A 6,409-nucleotide genomic window follows, 5' to 3' on the forward strand; every position below is an offset into this window, starting at 1 on the left:
CCCTGATGCTGACTAGGGCGAAAAGCTGCATTCTAATCCTGTTTTTCGTAAAACAAACCTGATCCCTAGCAGGTTAGGGCTTGCGGCAATGTTGCTGTCACAGCAAGTCTGAGGCGAGTTCTGAAGAACAGATCAACACAGGATTGACTAAAATCGTCAGCAATGAAACTTTCAGTAGTCACTTAACCACAGAGAACAGTGCCCCGGGAGCAGGACTCAGTCTGACTGCTTTAGCAGAAAGGAGATAGGCTGAGCACCTGGCCGCTGAAAGGCAAAGTGTACTCTCACCACGTTTTCAGAACCTTCATCGAGTACACACAGGGCCTCTGTAATTAAAACCACAGCTGGCAGCGGTGGGATTCGAACCCACGCCCCCAGAGAGACTGGAGCCTAAATCCAGCGCCTTAGACCACTCGGCCACGCTACCAGGTTGATAGTTTCTTTCCATTCCTTTTTCCGCCTTCCACCTTCCGGAAATAGAGGCAACGCTACCACACTAAGCCCTTTTCAATGAGTAAAACTGGCTGTTTCCATCCTTTTGCCTACTTATTGCTTTCCACTGTTATTTTTTTCAATGAGTAAAACTGGCTGTTTCCATCCTTTTGCCTACTTATTGCTTTCCACTGTTATTTTATTCAAGCGATTTTTCCTGTTTTGAAGTAACTTCACTGTGATTGTAAACTATTGACGTCCCTGCTTCAACACGGTGCATCTGTAAGGAAGGAGCAGAGGCCGTGACAGGCTTTCAGCACCGACTTGGCTAAATTGCAAGGAATGTAAAAGCGGCTGAATTTGGACGTTCACGCAGCATCACTTTGCGCAGCCTTCCAAAAGCATCTACTGGCAGCGGTGGGATTCGAACCCACGCCCCCGAAGAGACTGGAGCCTTAATCCAGCGCCTTGGACCGCTCGGCCACGCTACCCTGCACTCCTGCGCTCTCCGGCTCGCTACGACCGGTGGAAAGGCCTCCCTGATGCTGACTAGGGCGAAAAGCTGCATTCTAATCCTGTTTTTCGTAAAACAAACCTGATCCCTAGCAGGTTAGGGCTTGCGGCAATGTTGCTGTCACAGCAAGTCTGAGGCGAGTTCTGAAGAACAGATCAACACAGGATTGACTAAAATCGTCAGCAATGAAACTTTCAGTAGTCACTTAACCACAGAGAACAGTGCCCCGGGAGCAGGACTCAGTCTGACTGCTTTAGCAGAAAGGAGATAGGCTGAGCACCTGGCCGCTGAAAGGCAAAGTGTACTCTCACCACGTTTTCAGAACCTTCATCGAGTACACACAGGGCCTCTGTAATTAAAACCAGAGCTGGCAGCGGTGGGATTCGAACCCACGCCCCCAGAGAGACTGGAGCCTAAATCCAGCGCCTTAGACCACTCGGCCACGCTACCAGGTTGATAGTTTCTTTCCATTCCTTTTTCCGCCTTCCACCTTCCGGAAATAGAGGCAACGCTACCACACTAAGCCCTTTTCAATGAGTAAAACTGGCTGTTTCCATCCTTTTGCCTACTTATTGCTTTCCACTGTTATTTTTTTCAATGAGTAAAACTGGCTGTTTCCATCCTTTTGCCTACTTATTGCTTTCCACTGTTATTTTATTCAAGCGATTTTTCCTGTTTTGAAGTAACTTCACTGTGATTGTAAACTATTGACGTCCCTGCTTCAACACGGTGCATCTGTAAGGAAGGAGCAGAGGCCGTGACAGGCTTTCAGCACCGACTTGGCTAAATTGCAAGGAATGTAAAAGCGGCTGAATTTGGACGTTCACGCAGCATCACTTTGCGCAGCCTTCCAAAAGCATCTACTGGCAGCGGTGGGATTCGAACCCACGCCCCCGAAGAGACTGGAGCCTTAATCCAGCGCCTTGGACCGCTCGGCCACGCTACCCTGCACTCCTGCGCTCTCCGGCTCGCTACGACCGGTGGAAAGGCCTCCCTGATGCTGACTAGGGCGAAAAGCTGCATTCTAATCCTGTTTTTCGTAAAACAAACCTGATCCCTAGCAGGTTAGGGCTTGCGGCAATGTTGCTGTCACAGCAAGTCTGAGGCGAGTTCTGAAGAACAGATCAACACAGGATTGACTAAAATCGTCAGCAATGAAACTTTCAGTAGTCACTTAACCACAGAGAACAGTGCCCCGGGAGCAGGACTCAGTCTGACTGCTTTAGCAGAAAGGAGATAGGCTGAGCACCTGGCCGCTGAAAGGCAAAGTGTACTCTCACCACGTTTTCAGAACCTTCATCGAGTACACACAGGGCCTCTGTAATTAAAACCAGAGCTGGCAGCGGTGGGATTCGAACCCACGCCCCCAGAGAGACTGGAGCCTAAATCCAGCGCCTTAGACCACTCGGCCACGCTACCAGGTTGATAGTTTCTTTCCATTCCTTTTTCCGCCTTCCACCTTCCGGAAATAGAGGCAACGCTACCACACTAAGCCCTTTTCAATGAGTAAAACTGGCTGTTTCCATCCTTTTGCCTACTTATTGCTTTCCACTGTTATTTTTTTCAATGAGTAAAACTGGCTGTTTCCATCCTTTTGCCTACTTATTGCTTTCCACTGTTATTTTATTCAAGCGATTTTTCCTGTTTTGAAGTAACTTCACTGTGATTGTAAACTATTGACGTCCCTGCTTCAACACGGTGCATCTGTAAGGAAGGAGCAGAGGCCGTGACAGGCTTTCAGCACCGACTTGGCTAAATTGCAAGGAATGTAAAAGCGGCTGAATTTGGACGTTCACGCAGCATCACTTTGCGCAGCCTTCCAAAAGCATCTACTGGCAGCGGTGGGATTCGAACCCACGCCCCCGAAGAGACTGGAGCCTTAATCCAGCGCCTTGGACCGCTCGGCCACGCTACCCTGCACTCCTGCGCTCTCCGGCTCGCTACGACCGGTGGAAAGGCCTCCCTGATGCTGACTAGGGCGAAAAGCTGCATTCTAATCCTGTTTTTCGTAAAACAAACCTGATCCCTAGCAGGTTAGGGCTTGCGGCAATGTTGCTGTCACAGCAAGTCTGAGGCGAGTTCTGAAGAACAGATCAACACAGGATTGACTAAAATCGTCAGCAATGAAACTTTCAGTAGTCACTTAACCACAGAGAACAGTGCCCCGGGAGCAGGACTCAGTCTGACTGCTTTAGCAGAAAGGAGATAGGCTGAGCACCTGGCCGCTGAAAGGCAAAGTGTACTCTCACCACGTTTTCAGAACCTTCATCGAGTACACACAGGGCCTCTGTAATTAAAACCACAGCTGGCAGCGGTGGGATTCGAACCCACGCCCCCAGAGAGACTGGAGCCTAAATCCAGCGCCTTAGACCACTCGGCCACGCTACCAGGTTGATAGTTTCTTTCCATTCCTTTTTCCGCCTTCCACCTTCCGGAAATAGAGGCAACGCTACCACACTAAGCCCTTTTCAATGAGTAAAACTGGCTGTTTCCATCCTTTTGCCTACTTATTGCTTTCCACTGTTATTTTTTTCAATGAGTAAAACTGGCTGTTTCCATCCTTTTGCCTACTTATTGCTTTCCACTGTTATTTTATTCAAGCGATTTTTCCTGTTTTGAAGTAACTTCACTGTGATTGTAAACTATTGACGTCCCTGCTTCAACACGGTGCATCTGTAAGGAAGGAGCAGAGGCCGTGACAGGCTTTCAGCACCGACTTGGCTAAATTGCAAGGAATGTAAAAGCGGCTGAATTTGGACGTTCACGCAGCATCACTTTGCGCAGCCTTCCAAAAGCATCTACTGGCAGCGGTGGGATTCGAACCCACGCCCCCGAAGAGACTGGAGCCTTAATCCAGCGCCTTGGACCGCTCGGCCACGCTACCCTGCACTCCTGCGCTCTCCGGCTCGCTAAGACCGGTGGAAAGGCCTCCCTGATGCTGACTAGGGCGAAAAGCTGCATTCTAATCCTGTTTTCGTAAAACAAACCTGATCCCTAGCAGGTTAGGGCTTGCGGCAATGTTGCTGTCACAGCAAGTCTGAGGCGAGTTCTGAAGAACAGATCAACACAGGATTGACTAAAATCGTCAGCAATGAAACTTTCAGTAGTCACTTAACCACAGAGAACAGTGCCCCGGGAGCAGGACTCAGTCTGACTGCTTTAGCAGAAAGGAGATAGGCTGAGCACCTGGCCGCTGAAAGGCAAAGTGTACTCTCACCACGTTTTCAGAACCTTCATCGAGTACACACAGGGCCTCTGTAATTAAAACCACAGCTGGCAGCGGTGGGATTCGAACCCACGCCCCCAGAGAGACTGGAGCCTAAATCCAGCGCCTTAGACCACTCGGCCACGCTACCAGGTTGATAGTTTCTTTCCATTCCTTTTTCCGCCTTCCACCTTCCGGAAATAGAGGCAACGCTACCACACTAAGCCCTTTTCAATGAGTAAAACTGGCTGTTTCCATCCTTTTTGCCTACTTATTGCTTTCCACTGTTATTTTTTTCAATGAGTAAAACTGGCTGTTTCCATCCTTTTGCCTACTTATTGCTTTCCACTGTTATTTTATTCAAGCGATTTTTCCTGTTTTGAAGTAACTTCACTGTGATTGTAAACTATTGACGTCCCTGCTTCAACACGGTGCATCTGTAAGGAAGGAGCAGAGGCCGTGACAGGCTTTCAGCACCGACTTGGCTAAATTGCAAGGAATGTAAAAGCGGCTGAATTTGGACGTTCACGCAGCATCACTTTGCGCAGCCTTCCAAAAGCATCTACTGGCAGCGGTGGGATTCGAACCCACGCCCCCGAAGAGACTGGAGCCTTAATCCAGCGCCTTGGACCGCTCGGCCACGCTACCCTGCACTCCTGCGCTCTCCGGCTCGCACGACCGGTGGAAAGGCCTCCCTGATGCTGACTAGGGCGAAAAGCTGCATTCTAATCCTGTTTTCGTTAAAACAACCTGATCCCTAGCAGGTTAGGGCTTGCGGCAATGTTGCTGTCACAGCAAGTCTGAGGCGAGTTCTGAAGAACAGATCAACACAGGATTGACTAAAATCGTCAGCAATGAAACTTTCAGTAGTCACTTAACCACAGGAGAACAGTGCCCCGGGAGCAGGACTCAGTCTGACTGCTTTAGCAGAAAGGAGATAGGCTGAGCACCTGGCCGCTGAAAGGCAAAGTGTACTCTCACCACGTTTTCAGAACCTTCATCGAGTACACACAGGGCCTCTGTAATTAAAACCAGAGCTGGCAGCGGTGGGATTCGAACCCACGCCCCCAGAGAGACTGGAGCCTAAATCCAGCGCCTTAGACCACTCGGCCACGCTACCAGGTTGATAGTTTCTTTCCATTCCTTTTTCCGCCTTCCACCTTCCGGAAATAGAGGCAACGCTACCACACTAAGCCCTTTTCAATGAGTAAAACTGGCTGTTTCCATCCTTTTGCCTACTTATTGCTTTCCACTGTTATTTTTTTCAATGAGTAAAACTGGCTGTTCCATACCTTTCTGCCTACTTATTGCTTCCACTGTTATTTTATTCAAGCGCATTTTTCCTGTTTTTGAAGTAACTTGCACTGTGATTTGTAAACTATTGACGTCCCTAGCTTCAACACGGTGCATCTGTAAGGAAGGAGCAGAGGCCGTGACAGGCTTTCAGCACGACTTGGCTAAATTGCAAGGAATGTAAAAGCGCTGAATTTGGACGTTCACGCAGCATCACTTTGCGCAGCCTTCCAAAAGCATCTACTGGCAGCGGTGGATTCGAACCCACGCCCCCGAAGAGACTGGAGCCTTAATCCAGCGCCTGGACCGCTCGGCCACGCTACCCTGCACTCCTGCGCTCTCCGGCTCGCTACGACCGGTGGAAAGGCCTCCCTGATGCTGACTAGGGCGAAAAGCTGCATTCTAATCCTGTTTTTCGTAAAACAAACCTGATCCCTAGCAGGTTAGGGCTTGCGGCAATGTTGCTGTCACAGCAAGTCTGAGGCGAGTTCTGAAGAACAGATCAACACAGGATTGACTAAAATCGTCAGCAATGAAACTTTCAGTAGTCACTTAACCACAGAAACAGTGCCCCGGAGCAGGACTCAGTCTGACTGCTTTAGCAGAAAGAGAGATAGGCTGAGCACCTGCCGCTGAAAGGCAAAGTGTACTCTCACCACGTTTTCAGAACCTTCATCGAGTACACACAGGGCCTCTGTAATTAAAACCAAGCTGGCAGCGGTGGGATTCGAACCCACGCCCCCAGAGAGACTGGAGCCTAAATCCAGCGCCTTAGACCACTCGGCCACGCTACCAGGTTGATATTTCTTTCCATTCCTTTTTCCGCCTTCCACCTTCCGGAAATGAGACAACGCTACCACACTAAGCCCTTTTCAATGAGTAAAACTGGCTGTTTTCCATCCTTTTGCCTACTTATTGCTTTCCACTGTTATTTTTTTCAAATGAGTAAAACTGGCTGTTTCCAT

At 49.3% G+C, this 6,409-nt stretch overlaps 12 non-coding genes across 12 annotated transcripts; all 12 read right to left on the bottom strand.

The window, feature by feature from the left end:
• Positions 1-345: 345 nt before the first annotated feature.
• trnal-uag (transfer RNA leucine (anticodon UAG)) lies at positions 346-427 on the bottom strand. The gene has a single exon. It is a non-coding gene; the product is annotated as a tRNA-Leu (tRNA).
• Positions 428-841: 414 nt separating this feature from the next.
• On the bottom strand, positions 842-923 carry trnal-aag (transfer RNA leucine (anticodon AAG)). Its single transcript has one exon. It is a non-coding gene; the product is annotated as a tRNA-Leu (tRNA).
• Positions 924-1,314: 391 nt separating this feature from the next.
• Positions 1,315-1,396, bottom strand: trnal-uag (transfer RNA leucine (anticodon UAG)). The gene has a single exon. It is a non-coding gene; the product is annotated as a tRNA-Leu (tRNA).
• A 414-nt stretch (positions 1,397-1,810) lies between these two features.
• trnal-aag (transfer RNA leucine (anticodon AAG)) lies at positions 1,811-1,892 on the bottom strand. The gene has a single exon. It is a non-coding gene; the product is annotated as a tRNA-Leu (tRNA).
• Positions 1,893-2,283: 391 nt separating this feature from the next.
• trnal-uag (transfer RNA leucine (anticodon UAG)) lies at positions 2,284-2,365 on the bottom strand. The gene has a single exon. It is a non-coding gene; the product is annotated as a tRNA-Leu (tRNA).
• A 414-nt stretch (positions 2,366-2,779) lies between these two features.
• Positions 2,780-2,861, bottom strand: trnal-aag (transfer RNA leucine (anticodon AAG)). The gene has a single exon. It is a non-coding gene; the product is annotated as a tRNA-Leu (tRNA).
• Positions 2,862-3,252: 391 nt separating this feature from the next.
• On the bottom strand, positions 3,253-3,334 carry trnal-uag (transfer RNA leucine (anticodon UAG)). The gene has a single exon. It is a non-coding gene; the product is annotated as a tRNA-Leu (tRNA).
• Positions 3,335-3,748: 414 nt separating this feature from the next.
• trnal-aag (transfer RNA leucine (anticodon AAG)) lies at positions 3,749-3,830 on the bottom strand. Its single transcript has one exon. It is a non-coding gene; the product is annotated as a tRNA-Leu (tRNA).
• Positions 3,831-4,220: 390 nt separating this feature from the next.
• On the bottom strand, positions 4,221-4,302 carry trnal-uag (transfer RNA leucine (anticodon UAG)). The gene has a single exon. It is a non-coding gene; the product is annotated as a tRNA-Leu (tRNA).
• Positions 4,303-4,717: 415 nt separating this feature from the next.
• Positions 4,718-4,799, bottom strand: trnal-aag (transfer RNA leucine (anticodon AAG)). The gene has a single exon. It is a non-coding gene; the product is annotated as a tRNA-Leu (tRNA).
• A 390-nt stretch (positions 4,800-5,189) lies between these two features.
• On the bottom strand, positions 5,190-5,271 carry trnal-uag (transfer RNA leucine (anticodon UAG)). The gene has a single exon. It is a non-coding gene; the product is annotated as a tRNA-Leu (tRNA).
• Positions 5,272-6,156: 885 nt separating this feature from the next.
• Positions 6,157-6,238, bottom strand: trnal-uag (transfer RNA leucine (anticodon UAG)). The gene has a single exon. It is a non-coding gene; the product is annotated as a tRNA-Leu (tRNA).
• Between the last annotated feature and the right edge of the window lie 171 nt (positions 6,239-6,409).

The sequence above is a fragment of the Carassius auratus genome, unplaced genomic scaffold, assembly GCF_003368295.1.
Source record: "Carassius auratus strain Wakin unplaced genomic scaffold, ASM336829v1 scaf_tig00028975, whole genome shotgun sequence".
In the NCBI taxonomy this organism is placed as follows: domain Eukaryota; kingdom Metazoa; phylum Chordata; class Actinopteri; order Cypriniformes; family Cyprinidae; genus Carassius; species Carassius auratus.